This window comes from Apus apus, chromosome Z (assembly GCF_020740795.1).
Source record: "Apus apus isolate bApuApu2 chromosome Z, bApuApu2.pri.cur, whole genome shotgun sequence".
Lineage (NCBI taxonomy): Eukaryota > Metazoa > Chordata > Aves > Apodiformes > Apodidae > Apus > Apus apus.
The window spans coordinates 59,682,524-59,692,684 of NC_067312.1; positions in this window are offsets into that span (position 1 = coordinate 59,682,524).

Here is a 10,161-nt window from a genome sequence, read left to right on the forward strand (position 1 = left end):
TGCCAGAGAATGAATAGGAAATGTTGAAACATTTGGTACTCTGACCTATAGAGACTTCTGGCTATTTGTGAAAGGAGCTCACAAGTTCCAAGTCCTCTATTTTTGGTCTTACTTTTTTCTCTGATTCATTTCTCTGATTCATTTTCAGACATGTAAGCTTATGTAGTTAAAACATTTTTCATTCCTTGCAGATAAATCTTTCCTGGGCTTACTTGGATCAAACATTTTGCCAAATCTTTCAAGAAAATGCATCTGAGATACATCTTGACATGAAGCTATTTCAGATTTAATTTCTCACTTATCTGTCAATAGTCAGGCTTTCATTCACTTTAGTGAACCTTACCTCTTAATAACTGTATGACAATTAAAAAATCTTTGTGTTTGTTTTTTTGATTTGTTTGTTTGTTTGTTTTAGCTTTGTTTTTTTGCACTACTGTTTACACCACCTTTCTCTTTCCTGACAACATGCCTTTTGCCAGGAAGAACTCTTCTCTGGACAGCTTTTCCATAGACACCAGGCTTTTCAAGAAGCTTCTCTGTTTGTGACTGGCCCACAAATATTTAATGTAAGTAACAACTTGAACTTCCTTACACAGAAAATCCTTGGATGGGAAGAACTTATTTCTGAGATTTTTTGCAATAAAATCACACTCCTTTCTTTCAAGGAGAGATTCTCTTACGGAAAGCCATAATAGTAGTATTTTTTTTTTTCTTAAATAAAACCAACTGTGGGCTAAATGATAATGTGGGCTTTCCTTGGGGTAGCTGAACCTGTTTGTTTGCCACCATTTTTCCGAAGGAGTGTCATTAGTTTGCCAGGGAGATCCCCTTCTCCTACCATGTCATTTGACATTTTACTGAAGTAAAACCAGTCAGAGGAAGATGGGATACTTGGTTGATAGAATTGGTGGAAATTGTGTTCTTACCCTTGACCTTTGTGGTGGGTTGACCCTGGCTGGATGCCAGGTGTCCACTGAAGCTGCTCTGTCACTCCCCTCCTCAGCTGGACAGGGGAGAGAAAACACAATGAAAGGCTTACGGGTTGACAGGGAAGTCACTCACCCAGTACTGTCACAGGTAAAAACAGACTCAACTTGGGGAAATTAGTTTAATTTATTACCTATCAAATTAGAGCAGGGAATGGAAAATAAAAACAAATCTTAAAATACATTCCCCTCACCACTCCCTTCTCCCTGGACTCAGACTCCCTCTCAATTTCTCTCCCACCCTCCCCTGCAGTAGCACAGGGGGACAGGGAATGGGGGTTGGGTTCGGTTCCTCACACCTTGACTGTGTTGCTCCTTCCTCCTCAGGGGAGGGACTCCTCACACTCTTCCCTTGCTCCAGTGTGGGATCCCTTTCATGGGAGACAGTTCTCCACAAATGTATCTGATGTAAAACCCTTCCCACAGGCTGCAGTTCTTCACAAACTGCTCCAGCGTGGGTCCCTCATGGGCTCACAGGCCCTGCCAGGAACCTGTTCTGGGATGGGCTCCTCTCTCTATCAGACGGCAGGTGGTACCAGGAGCCTGCTGTGGCACACACTTCCCTCCGGGTCTGGCCTCCTTTGAGTGGCTCCTTCACCACCAGCTGCTGGGGAATGTCTTCTGCTCTGGAGCCTGGAACACCTCTTCACCCTCCTTCTCCACTGACCTTGTTCTCTGCATAGTTTTTTTCTCACATATTCTCATTCTTCTCATTTGGCTGCTTTTCTGCAGCTGGTTTTCTTATCTCTTCTTAAATATGTTATACCAGGAGCACTACCACCATTGCTGGTGGGTTTGGCCTTGGCCAGTGGCAGGTCCATCTGGGAGCCAGCTGGCATTGGCTCTGCCATACATAGGACAATCTTCCAGCAGCAATAATTAATAAACATTAATCATATGGATTATTAATTAAGCCTTCAGGATGACTTAACTAATTATTTTTCCTGCATTTCCCCACAACCTTCTGCTGTCAGGAAGTCCCTGAATTACAGGTGGTTTACTTGTCGCAGTATTCCACAGGATGCATGTTTCCACATTTGTTTGTATTCTGGGGATGCAGGCTGATGTGCCCTCAGGAAGCTTGAGGCTTGGGTGTAGTGGCTGTTCAGACTGCTTGTCTCCAAACTGGCTCTCTCTCATTATGAATTACGCCTTTCAAACTCAGAGGTATTTATTGTGAAACTGAGTAATGGGGAGAAGATGATGTCTGATTAGCCTGTGAGGGCAACTGCTAGTTCTGGCAAGTAATTTTTTTGTCTTTGAGAAGAAAAAATTATAGGGTATAGACTCCTTCTCAAGTGTTCAGGGGAAAGGTGCTGGAAGCATTTTCCTTTCAGAACCCAAAGACTTTCTCTGAAGGTCTGCATGGAGCAGACATGATTCTCTTCCTTCTTGCAAGACGAAACCTTCTAAACAAACTGAGAAAGGGCAGAAAGGTTAAAAGTTCCACAGAGTGTGTGCTCATTTCCAGCTGCCTCCATCAACTTGAAACAGAGCAGCTAGGGGTAGTGAGTACACAACAAATCTTCTGTGTCTCTTTAGCTAAAAGAGAAGTATCTCATGTTAGAATGAGGTGAGAATGCTGTCTGCAGTATTGACAGTACAGGTACTGTGCCAATGCACTCTCCTCTCCTCCCTCAATAGTGGAGCACTATTTTGAATATATTTTGGGAAGAGGGAATATTTTAAAACACTGGAAGTGTATACAAAACTTCCTACTCTTAAACAGATGTTCCTGCTCCTAATTATTATGCTTGACAGCAGTGGGTGGAAGAAAGTGTCACTTGTTGCAAGGGAGAAACAGGTTCAAGCCAGAAACTCAAATTAGTGCTGCCTTCATGTAAGCCCCTTTGACATTTTCTTTCTAGTAGCACATTCCAATAAACACTAAAATTAGTCCTGAGTTTAACTCAGCATAGGCTGACAGCCAAATGGGAACTTGTTAATGTTCTAAGGGTTGCCTCATAAAGCTTCTTGATGCTGAGTTATATGGGGCAGAAAACACTGAACAAACTGGAAATTAAAATGCCACAAATCAAATCATTGCCTGTTTATAAAGAAAAACTGCCTAAGTCTTGCACAAAATACATTTCTCAACTTCTGCACAGAGGATTCATAATTTTACTAGGAGCAAGTAAAGCAGCCAAATACTGCAAAAACTGACTAAAGGTGAACATTTAATTTCACACACACACAAAAAAGAATCCTTTTCATTTCATAGAATCAAATAATGGTTTGGTTTGGAAGGGTCCATCTAAAGATCATCTAGTTCCAACCCCCCTGCCGTGTGCAGGGGCACCTCCTACTAGACCAGGTTGATCTTTAATGAGCAGATTTCTTACTTTAATGATAATCATATAAAATTGAAAATCTCTCTTCCTCAATTTAAGGAAATAATCTGTCCTTGCAATTTTTGGTGTTCAATGTTTACACCAAAATGCTCGGTGAGCTCAGGTAACATTGTCTCCACTCCGTAAGTGGAAATGCAAAGGTAGTTGTGCTGCAGTGTCAGCTTAGCAGCCAGATGTCTCATCTGCAGAAGTTTTGGCCCTGTGGCGCAGTATGAGTTGTTGTGGTGGTGTGGTCTGACTGAGAGGAATCCAAGGCCAAGGCACCTCCTCTTTGGGCAGACTGAATATACCTGAGGCTGGAGTGCTAGATGCATGACCCATCATCCATCCCACGAGGCAGGGTGACAGGCACATTTTGCCATATTCACTGCTTTGCTGCCCAGTTTGACTCTTCTGAAACTCAGCAGTAGGCACAGGCTCCAAGTGTCCCTTTCTGGACTGGCTCTGTTGTGTGGCTGGCCAAGAGGACTGCACCAGTAGTGGACCAGATCCCCTTCCAGATTCTCTCTTAACAGGACTACAAATGTGCCACCAGAGCTGGAGCTAAAAGCAGGCCTGTAGTGATGACTGAGCTGCTTGGATGGAGGAGTGGATGCTCTCCCTGTTTTCTTTTGGCTTTCACAATCCAATCCATGGACCTTCTTCTGGTACGATTTCCACACTCTGCAAGTTTCTTAGGTTCCTGTGGGACCCAAGTCAAATTACACAGCTTCAAAAGTTTGCAAGATACCTGCATTATCAGTACTCTCTGCGTGTGCATCTAAGAAACTTTTGCCTTTGGTGTAGCCATGGTTAGTGGCACCCACATCTTTTCCACCAAACGTGAAGGTGTGAGCCCTAGCTGTCCATCAGACCACCTATAAACCAGTGCTCCACTTGAACTGCCTCCCCAAAACTCTCATCCACTAAAAGTTACAAAAAAGAATAAGATCTGATGAAAACTCTGAACAAGGGGCTAGAGTTTTTTTTAATACAAAAACCTAGAAACTCTAGGGAGGGGAGAAGAGAACAATTTTATTAAAGTAAAGGAAACATCAGGTGTAATAGTCAACCTGGGGACAATGTATTATCATGTTATAATGTATTTGCACTGGTCCTGTGCTGAAATTCTGTGTGCTAAACAAGCTCTTTGCTTGGTCACTGAAACTCCCAAACCTTTGGCACGTTTATGTGTAATAAAAAGACTAAATAAGACTAAAAGCCATTGGCAGCACATTTTCTGGTGATGGACGGTCTCTGTTTACTGCTTGTCCTAACTTGAAACATCCAACATGCAGCCTCCCCAGTGCTGTGCAGCTAAGCCTCTGCCTTTCCCATCCACCACGGGATGGGTCTGCAGCCTGAACCCATAGCAGCACATCCTCAGCACTCATAGATCTCTCAGCCTCATGGGACTGCATGCAGTTGCCACCCCAACTGGGAAGAGAAGGGAAGGAAGGGCAATTGCATAGCTCACCTAGTGAATCCAGGCTTGGTGCTAATAGTGCCATCTCCAGCGAACAGAGATACAATCTGCAGGATCAAACTATGAAGAAGCACATGCTTCCACTTTGAAAACTCATAACCATTCTCATCTCCATTAGTGATTCTAGCCCTCTCAAATGGAGCAACTTTCCAATATATCTGAACTATTTGGAATTTCATTGCTAAATGTGATGAGGAAAGCCAGTGGGAGCAACAAGGAGAGGCAGCTGAAATTCCCCAAGCATGTGCTCCTAAGAACAGGTACGATTGCCACAGCATGTATCAGTGAGTGGATGTTATTTGCCCTTACAGTTAGAGATGGTCAGCAACTCATAACAGCTGAATTGCTAAATACACCTCCAAAGTATTAAACTTCTTATTTTCACTCCTGGTTTGGATCAAGTGTATTGTGTTGCATATATGCTTTTCTATTTCAGTTCTTAGAAATCTAAACAGTATCTTAAAACTTAAAAAACTATAGTTCAGGCAAACTTAGTGACTTTGGAATATTGTTCATCCTTTTGTTGGACAGGAGAGAAATGTTATTAAAAGGTCATCTAACTTGCTAATGTCAGACTCTTGGCACTAAAATTAACAAACATGCTGAAGGAATCGAATCCTCCTCTCCTTTTAGACTGTCATTTGCTTAATAGATAGTACTGCTAAGAGGGGGCTAGGGGAAAGGGGAAGCTAGGGAACCCATCTGTTATCCCTAAGCACCTTGAATATTCACCCCAGCAGCAGTCCTACTACCTTTTTATGTCAGGAAGTGCAAAAACACAGTGTAATAATATTTTATGGTTGCAAACACTTTAAATACTATGTAGCATTTACTACAAAACTGCAAGTTTTCTCTTTTCTCATATTCAAATCTATTTGCTTCCTTCTTGTGTCTGTTACTGCTTCCTCATCCCTTATGTTAGCTTTAGATATACATTAATCAGAAAAGTAAAATTAGCCCGACTGGTAACTGTCAGAAAAAAACGCCATGTATTTTAGAAGTTGTTTAAAGCCTGCTGCCTTTGTCTTTACCTGAAAAAGATCTGTTTTTTCCAAAGGCTTGTCCCTTTTTCTATATATATCAGCTAACCTAATAAATTCTTTCACAACGCTGTCACACTTCTGTCCCTAGATGATAAAATAACCTGTCTAGTTCCTTCTTTTTTTACAAGCTTCCTTATCCTTTCTTCTCCTGCCTATTATTTTGGGCAGCACAATTTTTAAGCTGCTCTGAAAACTATCAATTTCTTTTAACCCAAGCCCATCCCTGAATATTTTTCTCCTGGGAAACATACATGACATTGAGCAGGAAGCCCTTCATCATACATACCTACATCTCTTCAGGATGCTGGTTTGGAGAGTCCCTTGGGAAGCAGCCCTCAATAACAAAGGAGCCCAGGAAAGCTGGGCTTACTTTAAGAATGAGATTATGAAGGCACAGGGGAAGGCTGTCCTTGTGTGCTGAAAAAGGAGCTGGCTGGGAAGAAGACTGACCTGGATGAGCAGGGAACTACTACAAGAACTAGAAATAAAAAAAGATTGTATCAACTTTGGAAAAAGGGGCAGGTGAATCAGGAAGCTTTTAAGGATATTGTAAAGGCATGTAGAAAGAGAATTAGAGATGCAAAAGCTCAGTTAGAACTTAATCTGGCCATTTCTGTAAAGGATAATAAAAAATGCTTTTATAAATACGTTAGTAACAAAATCAGGGTCAGGGAAAATCTTCATTCCTTATTGAATGAGGGGGAGAACTTAATAATGGAGGAAAAGGAAAAGGCTGAGGTGCTTAACACCTTCTTTGCCTCAGTCTTTAACAAAAAGAATCATTACCCTCAGGACAACAGGGCTCCTGAGCTGGGAGACAGGGATGGGGAGCAGAATCCCCCTCCTGTAATCCAGGAGGAAGTAGTTGGGGATCTGCTGTGCCACTTAGATCCCAACAAGTCCATGGGTCCAGATGGGATTCATCCTAGGGTGCTGAGGGAGCTGGTGAAAGAACTAGCTAAGCTGCTCTCCATCATTTATCACCAGTCCTGGCTGACTGGGGAGGTCCCAGATGACTGGAGGTTGGCCAGTGTGAAGCCCATTCACAAGAAGGGCTGGAAGGAGGATCCAGGGAACTACAGGCCTGTCAGCCTGACCTCAGGGCCTGGCAAGATTATGGAACAGATCACCCTGAGTGCCATCAAGCAGCATGTAGAAGACAACCAGGGAATCAGGTCCAGCCAACATGGAAAGGAAGGTCCTCCCTGACCAATCTCATCTTCTTCTATGACTGGTTGACCCACCTATTGGATGAGGGGAAGGCTGTGGATATGGTCCACCTCAGCCTCAGCAAGGCCTTTGACACAGTCTCCCACAGCATCCTCCTGGAGCAGCCAGCAATCCACAGCTTGGACAGGTGCACCCTTTGCTGGGTTAAAACCTGGTTGGATGCCCAGGCCCAGAGAGTGATGGTGAATGGAGCTGCATCCAGCTGGTGTCCGGTGACCAGCGGTGTCCCCCAGGGATCAGTACTGGGCCCAGCCCTGTTCAACATCTTTATTGATGACCTGGATGTGGGGATTGAGTCCCCCTTCAGTAAGTTTGCAGGAGGAGAGTGTCGATCTGCCAGAGGGTAGGAAGAAGCTGCAGGAGGACCTGGACAGGCTGGGTCGATGGGCCAAGGCCAATGGCATGAAATTCAACAAGGCCAAGTGCAGGATCCTGCACTTTGGCCACAATGACCCCAGGCAGCGCTACAGACTGGGGGAAGAGTGGCTGGGGAGCAGCCCAGCACAGAGGGACCTGGGAGCACTGGTTGACAACCGGTTGAACAGGAGCCAGCACAGTGCCCAGGTGGCCTGGGAGGCCAATGGCATCATGGCTTGTATCAGGAATAGTGTGGCCAGCAGGAGTAGGGATGTGATTCTGCCCCTGTACTCAGCACTGGTGAGGCTGCACCTCGAGTACTGTGTCCAGTTCTGGGGCCCTCACTTCAAGAAGGATACTGAGGTGCTGGAGCAGGTCCAGAGGAGAGCAACAAGGCTGGAAAAGGGACCAGAGGGAAAGTCTTATAAGGATAGGGTGAGGGAGCTGGGGTTGTTTAGCCTGGAGAAGAGGAGACTCAGGGAGGACCTTATCACTCTCTTCAACTACCTGAAGGGAGGTTGTAGTCAGGTGGGGGCTGGGCTCTTCTCCCAGGCAACTAGTGACAAGACAAGAGGCCATAGCCTCAAACTGCTCCAGGGGAGGTTTAGGTTGGATATTAGGAAGCACTTCCTCACAGAGAGGGTGATTAAGACATTTGAATGGACTTCTCATGGAAGTGGTGGAGGCACCATCCCTGGAGGTGTTCAAGGAAAGGCTGGATGTGGCACTTGGTGCCATGGTCTGGCCGATGTGGTGGTGTTGGTCATAGGCTGGACTGGATGATCTTAAAGGTCTTTTCCAGCCTTGGTGAATCTGTGATTCTGTGAAAGCATGAATTTAAAATATTTACTTCATGCATGATGCAAAGCCCTATTGCATTACTACTACCCCACCACCTTGTCTTCCCTTGTCCTACTACCTGTCTTACTCTTGGTTGGGATAGAGTTAATTTCCTTCACAGTAGGTCATAAGGTGCTATGTTTACATTTGTGACCAAAACAGCACATGTAGCACTCGCATGTTTCAGCTGTTGCTGAGCAGGGCTTACACACCATCAAAACTTTTTCTGATGCCACCTGCCACTGACCAGCCTGGAGTTGCAGAAGAAGCTGAGAGAGGACGCAACTGGGACAGCTGTAATTTCTGTTGCTTTGCTAACTGACACCACTTGGATATTAGCATTTTAATAAACTGCAGTCTAACTTAAACTGAAAAGATACTATATTGGCATTAAAGTACTCAAGCGGGCATAACAGATTCCTAATTGAAATTTCCAGGGTCAAAAGGGCTCATTTAATGGGGTGAGACTTTTAAACTTTTGGAATCTGTTGTGCTGATGCCAGGAGGAAGAGGATGAGCACTATTTCTTACCTTCCTACAGATTTCTTGGGTGACTCTAAATTGTAAAACACTCTGGTTGTTCCTACATGCTCTTGTTGGTTTTGTTGGTTTTGTGGGGTTTTTTCCTGAAGATCATCCCAGCTCTAGCACCTCTTGCTGGAGAGCTGCAACTCAGACCATCTGTAACACATTATGCAGTTTCCTCAGACAACCAGTCTTATACTGCAAACTCACCTGTTGATAGGCTCTGGCAAGACACTTTCCTATTCACTGTCTTCCTCCTTTGCCTGCACCATAACTCCAGCATGCAGGTCTATATAAGAGCTTGTCCATTACCAATATTTATCTGTCTTTGTTTTCAAGTGAGCAGGAGAAACCTGAGCCAGGATGCAGATGCCTATACTAATGTATTTCTATATAGCAACATATTCTATAATCTGCCCATGCAATGGCATATTGCATGAGTGCACAACACCTTGGAATGGGCATTTGGTGTAAGAGATGTAAGATGTAAGAGAAATTTGTTAACTTGTGAAATTTCTAAGCTAATGTCAGGAGTGGGCTTAGGAAGGATAGATAGATAGATAGATAGATAGATAGATAGATAGATAGATAGATAGATAGATAGATAGATAGATAGATAGAGATTAGATATAGATATAGATATAGATATAGATATAGATATAGATATAGATATAGATATAGATAGACAGACAGATAGGCAGGCAGGTAAAAGTGCAATAAATAATTTTCCTACTACTTCTCTAAATTATTTTTCTAACTATGAAAATGTACTTTGTTCAAGCTGAATAAAACAGCCTGACTTACATTGCAGTTTTGCTAAGATGACTGTGCATCATACACATGGTCTACCATTATGTGGCAGTTGAGGAATAATCCCAACTGTCATGATTAAACTTAATTTCCCATCGTCTCTTTGCAGTTTTAAACAACAATTCCCCCACAAAACAGATATCCACAACATCCAATTTAGGTAACCTCTATTCTCTTTCCTGTGTTTTCTTAATGAACAGAATCTTACACAAGTTAAGCAATCAGGAAGTTACAGTTGTAGCTGTCTAAAGTGCACATCTAATCTGAAAAATCATATGCCCATAATGAAGAAGTAACAGCCAAATGTTGATCTGCAAGTGGCTGTGAAGACCATTATGTGTGAATCCCTGTTTTGAAGTCTGAATTTGTTTAAATATGTTGTCTTTTCTGTCCCTTTTTATTATGGGGAGAACCTGGACAAGTAGATTTTAAAGTGTTTTTGAGGTTGAGCTGGTCTGAGTAGGTGTGACTGGGGTGTTTTCAGATCTACTAATGTAGTAGTACAGTTCTTAAGCTGACCATACACAGCACTCATCACTTGGCACAACCAACAA